Raw genomic sequence first — 6,337 nt, forward strand, 5'->3', positions numbered from 1 at the left:
CCCCATTGGCTGAGGCCCCGGGGACGGCGTTAGAACGTCCGAGCGCGGCGTCCAAGCGCCGCCGTGATGGTGAGGGCGGCCGCGCGCCTCTGGAGAACCCGAGGATCTGGAGGCAGTCACCGCCGCCAGGCCGGGCGCGGAGGGGCGGTGAGCGCTCGGGTACCCGCCCAGGGCAGGTGTTTCCTCGGAAAAGCCGCGGGCCCCTTGGAAGGGGAAGTCGGTGGTGTGGCCTTGCTGACTCCTCGCTGTTAGTCCTCGTGTATAACTCGGCGCCGAACGTGAAGTGAAGTGAAGTCGTTCAGTCGTGTCCGACTCTTTGCGACCCCATGGACTGTAGCCCACCAGGCTCCTCCCTCCATGGGATTCTCCAGGCAAGAGTACTGGAGTGCGTTGCCATTGCCTTGCTATTTGGCAGTGGTGATGGGGGAACCAAAAATGAGCAGCTTCCATTCACGTCAGCAAATAACCAAGTCTAGGGAATATTCTCACCCAGTGCGTATTGTTCCTGCTAAAAACGAAGGAAACAAAGTGCTCACACCCGAAGCAGTGTCTACTGACACATGAGTTTTAATGTAAAAATCAGGCCCACTAAGCGAAAGAGAGGTCTAACCTTGAATTGCCCGTTTCAACTTTACATCTTTATCAATGCAGGGAACGAACGTGTGGACAGTTTAGTCAAAGAGGAACCTTTGTAGTGTAACTGATAACAACAGGCCAGTTTTCTCGTGTGAGTAATTTTTAGTTCCTGTGCCTTAGTAATACGGAATTTTTAAATTTTAGTTTTAAACGTTTTATAAGGATTCACCAACCCACCATCCAAAGTCGGCCTCTTCCTATTGGAAGTAACTTACATAGTGAATCCCTCGTTCACCATTCGTTTGCTTTCATCTCATTTCTATTTCTAATTCTATAAAAATATGGGAGAAGTGCTTGTGTTGAGCCTTCCGTTTGCCTTGGGACATTTTTAAGGAGATCATTACTGGCTGAAGACACCGTCACATCCAAATAAAGTCTGTTAAGTGCCATAGTGTGTGCGTGTGTGTGTGTTGCTCAGTCGTGTCGGACTCTGTGTATGTGTGTGTGTGTTGCTCAGTCGTGTCGGACTCTTTGCGACCCTACTGACTGTAGCCTGCCAGAATTGGAATGAGTAGATTACACCGAAAACCTAGTAACTTGAACAGGTGAGTTAATTTATGAAGAAAAAAGCATTCCAGGCACAGGAAGCAGCACGTGTGAAGGTAGAAATGTAAAAAAATATTACCCAGGCGAAAAGGATGAGATATTAGATATGTTTAGGGGTGAAGCTAGGATGGTAGAATAGGAGGATTCACAGATGATTCTTTCAGTGGATTTTCGTTATTTCAAAGTTGTATCTAATGCTAAGCCAAACATATATTGTCATCACCACGTATATATTTTAATGAGTTTGAATGCTGTCACTTAGTTGTGTCCAACTCTTTGTGATCCTATGGACTGTAGCCCACTAGTCTCCTCTGTCTGTGGAATTCTCCAGGCAAGAATACTGGAGTGGGTTGCCATGCCCTCCAGGGGATCTTCCGGACGTGGATGGAATTCATGGATCTCATTAGCAGTCAGTTTCTTTACCACTAGCGCCACCTGGGAAGTGCTTTATTGTGTGTAATGTAAAACATGCCTGAGTAATTGGTACGTTTTCAGATCTCTGAAATGGCAACCCACTCCAGTATTCTTGCCTGGAGAATCCCAGGGACAGAGGAGCCTGGTGGGCTGCCGCCTATGGGGTCACACAGAGTTGGACACGACTGAAGCGACTTAGCAGCAGATCTCTGATTTCCTTTCCTCAGAAAAGAAAGAATAACCACTACAGTATTTTTTAGCAAATCTGAGGCCATCTGTATCATGTGATGAAAGGAGCACTGGAGTGAGAATCAGGAGTCCTGCTCAGTCCCTGGTGTGGAGTATGACCATCTGCAGACAACCTGGGCTTCAGGTACCTTTCCAGCTGTATCATACTCAAAGTCTAACCCTCCTTTACGCTCTCCTGAACCAGGAAGGCCACACTGACCTCTATTCCTGCCCAGTCCTGATCAGATGACAGTTACAATAGAATCCTTCTTCTTTTTGCCAGAACTGCAATTATTTTCCTAAGTGCAGCCTTGGGCTTTTGGGCACCCGGTAACAATTTCTGTGGTCCTTGACTTGCACCTTCACCCTGTTCTTGGGGCGGTGCTTCATTTCTCTTTACAGGAAGAGTGGTACACTGGGAAGCATGGCCCTGGTCCCACCGATTAATTCAGAAACAGCAAAGGAAAGGGTATCCCTTTTTACAGTTAAGGAAACTGAGGCCCAGAGAGGTTCAGAAACTTAAGTGATTTCACACAGCTAATGAATGGCACAGTAGAATTCAACCCCAAGACAGTCTGTTTTAAGGGCTCATGTTCTTGACCACTATGTTTGTTTGCCTCCCTTCATAGCAACCCTAAGGTTACCACTGCTATCCAGCTCCAAAGGTGAAGAAACTGAGGTTCTGAGTGATTAAGGCATTTGTTAAATGTAACTCAGATTAATCACTGGCTAGGCTCGGATTTGAATCCATTCTGACATCACTCCTTTCATAATTTCATACTCCTTAGAAAGTGCTGCTGCTGCTAGAGGGGAAAAAAGTTGGGGAGTAGGCTCCAGTAACACACATGTATGTCTAGATTTGGAGCTTTAACTGTTATATTAATGCAATCATTAAGGTTGCTGCTGCTGCTAAGTCACTTCAGTCGTGTCCGACTCTGTGCGACCCCATAGATGGTAGCCCACCAGGCTCCGCTGTCTCTGGGATTCTCCAGGCAAGAACACTGGAGTGGGCTGCCATTTCCTTCTCCAATGCATGAAAGTGAAAAGTGAAAGTGAAGTCGCTCAGTCGTGTCCGACTCTTCGCGACCCCATGGACTACAGCCTACCAGGCTCCTCCACCCATGGGATTTTCCAGGCAAGAGTACTGGAGTGGGTTGCCATTGCCTTCTCCCCATTAAGGTTAAGCAGATTAATTTTTTTAGACCTTCCTGCTGATTAGCCCCAGTACTGTAAGTTTTGCAGTGATTCCAGTATTTACACCTGAACACTATATAGCCACGTGTTTTATACCATCCTGATTTCCAGCATGTGGACTCCTGCTTCTCAAACAGAAACATCCATTCATAATTGTCTACTGATCACCTCTACTTGGAAACCCCTCAGCTACTTCACTGTAACTTACCAAATTTGAACCTATTATTTTTCTCCTCCCACAATGCTTTTTGCCTCCTCTTGCATTTATCATCTCAGTTCATGATGACCCTGGTCATGGACCAAGAGCGTTTTCCTTCCCCCTCACCACCATGTTGGTTGGTCAAATGTCATCGATTTCACCTCATTGATTCCATCCAGGATTCCTCCCTTTTTGTACCCCTCTGCATTTATTCAAACTGTCTCCCGAGTAGAGGCTGAGCCCATTCCTAACATGCCTTGATGAAACTAATGTCTCTTCCAGTTAATGTTTCACATTCTTCTCAGACTGATTTCTCAAGTTATAAACTGGATCACTGCACTCCCATCCTTTTAAAAACTTTATCCACAGGATAATGACCTAACTTCTCAAGTCCTGGCCCCAGTACTCTAAACTCACTTATTTCCTTCTACTCCTTCTCAAATACTTTAAATCCTAGCCACAAAGAACCAAGTTGATTTCCTAGCTTAGGCTCCTCCATCCATGGGATTGTCCAGGCAAGAGTACTGGAGTGGGTTGCCATTTCCTTCTCCAATCTGATATAAAGATCCTAATATTTATATATAAATGAGTTGAAGGGTAAAATATATTTTGACTAGCTATACTTCTGAGATTTTCAGACCCAGGTATTTATTTATTATTTTATTGAAGGGGAGGAAGCAAGGGTAAAAGAAGCATTTAACAAATGCTTAATTTGCCAGGTTCTGTGCCAAGCATGTGATGTGTATCTTCTCATCCACTCCCATCAGTCTAATGTTACTGTTTCATAATGTATATGTTTATTTATATTCATTGATTATATTCATATAATTATATATAATAATACATAATTATACTCATAATGTATATTTTCCACATATGGGACAACCGAAGCTTAGATCAGAAAACAACTTGCCTGATGTGTGATAGGGAGAGAGCATAGAGCCAGGTGTTGAGCCCCAGGCTACCTGAGTGCCAAGTTGTTGCTCATAACCGATGTCCTAGCCTACTTCATCATGATGGATGTGTTACAGCAGAGCAGTGAGGATGATTAGAAGGTTTTCAAGCAGAGAACATGTTATAAGGACATCTCAGACAAGAAAGTGTATATGTAGACTATAAAGGAAGGAAGAATAGAGAGTGGTCTGGAAATACAATTAATGCAGGATGGATAACAAAATCTCCGGGAACTTTCGGGTGAATGAAGATGATATTGGAAAGGTAGGCAGGGGCCAGATCAGAGTGAATGTTTTTATAAGAATCATAATCACAATCATATTCTTTTCAGTTTTTTTGTTTAGAAATAATTGAACTTATAGAAAAGTTGCAAGAATAGTGCAAAGAAACCCATATACCTCTTACCCACATTTACCTATTGCTAATATTTTATCAAATTGCTTTATCTTATCGTCTGTATCTATTTTTCTATAATAGATATTTTATATATATATAATGAATAATTTCTGAACCATTTAAAGTTACATACATCATGGTCCTTTATAATATTTCAATGCATGTTTCCTAGGGTGATTCTCTTATATAATGATAGTAATCAACTTTAGTAAATTTAATATTGATAACAACATTTCTATCCATTTGGGCACTGTAATCCAACTTAGTTAATTGACCCAGTAATGTCCTTTAGTTTTTTTTCTTCTAGTACTTAATCCAGTCGAGTCACGTATGACATGACTCTAGACTGTTTCTGTCTCTCTCTCCCTCTTTACAATAACAGCTTTATTAAAGTTTTAGTTAATTTGTTTTTATTTTTATGTTGAAGCACCGGTTTTCCCATGAACATGAGTTTGTATACAAGGAAACCATAGAAAGGACAAAATTTCCTTGGAAGATATCTTTCAGAAACTATAATAATCAACAACTCACTACAAGTCTTTGCATTTCAAGTAGGAAGAGGATTGCTAAACAAACTCAGATTGGAAAAAAAAGCACAAAGAAAATAAATGCTGCCAAGTGGGGTCTAATGGGAGAAGAGAGTTTGCAGTGGTGGAACTTCCATCTTTAGTGTCACGTATTAGAAATGCCAAATTGGCATATTTGTTGTGGAAAATTTTCTTTTAAATGAGGCACAACCTAAAGAAAGAAAACTGAGTAGTAAATCTGAGTAAGAAGGAACTATAAGACATGTCATTCAGTAGTCTTTTCATTGTTGCATTAGTAATTTAAACATTTGAGAAAAATAAATTAACCATAGCCTTCTTGTTTGTTTGACATTCTGAAATATTTTCTTGGGCTATTTTGTCAGTATATTTGTGCTGTGCTGTGCTCAGTCGTGTCCGACTCTTTGCAACCCCGTGGACTGTAGCCTGCTAGGCTCCTCTATCTGTGGAATTTTCCAGTCAAGAATACTGGAGTAAGTTGCTATTTCCTTCTCCAGGGGATCTTCCTGACCCAGGGATTGGACCTGTGTCTCCTGCATTGGCAAGTGGATTCTTTACCACTGCGGCACCTATACCCCTTGTCAATACTTCTTTGAAATACAACTACAACTCGAGATGAGCCATCCTTGCAAGACATATTTTACATGATAAATATGCTCGTGTGATGTATCTGAGATTTACGTCATAATAAATCAGTACAGAATGAGGCTGGTGGGAAGTGGGATAGTGTAGATGAAACAAGATTTGACCTTAACTTCCATATGTGTTTCAAAATGTCCATAACTTTTTTATGCTTGGAAAAGTTGCTTCCCATTCCCATATCAGATATTTCAGGAACACATACAAATGTATTATTTTTATTAGACCTCCTGGGATTAATTTGGGTGTTTGGAAAAGAGGGAAGAGTTGTTTAATTTTCTAAGTAATTAACCAGTTGCCCTTCCCAGGTTGCGCCAGTGGTAATGAATCCACCTGACAAGGCAGGAAATGCAAGAGACGCATGTTTGACCCCCTGGAGGAGGAAACAGCAACCCAGTCCAGTATTCTTGCTTGGAAAATTCCATGGACAGAGGAGCCTGGCAAGCTACAGTCCACGGGGTCACAAAGAGTGGACACAACTGAGCACGCACATAGCAACATCCAATCGCCCTAGCACTGTTTTTTTAAATATTTTGTTCTTTCATAATGTGATGCCAGAGAAGACTCTTGAAGAGTCCCTTGGATA

Source organism: Moschus berezovskii, chromosome 5 (assembly GCF_049115385.1).
Source record: "Moschus berezovskii isolate FMDL1 chromosome 5, NW_MosBer_1.0, whole genome shotgun sequence".
NCBI lineage: Eukaryota > Metazoa > Chordata > Mammalia > Artiodactyla > Moschidae > Moschus > Moschus berezovskii.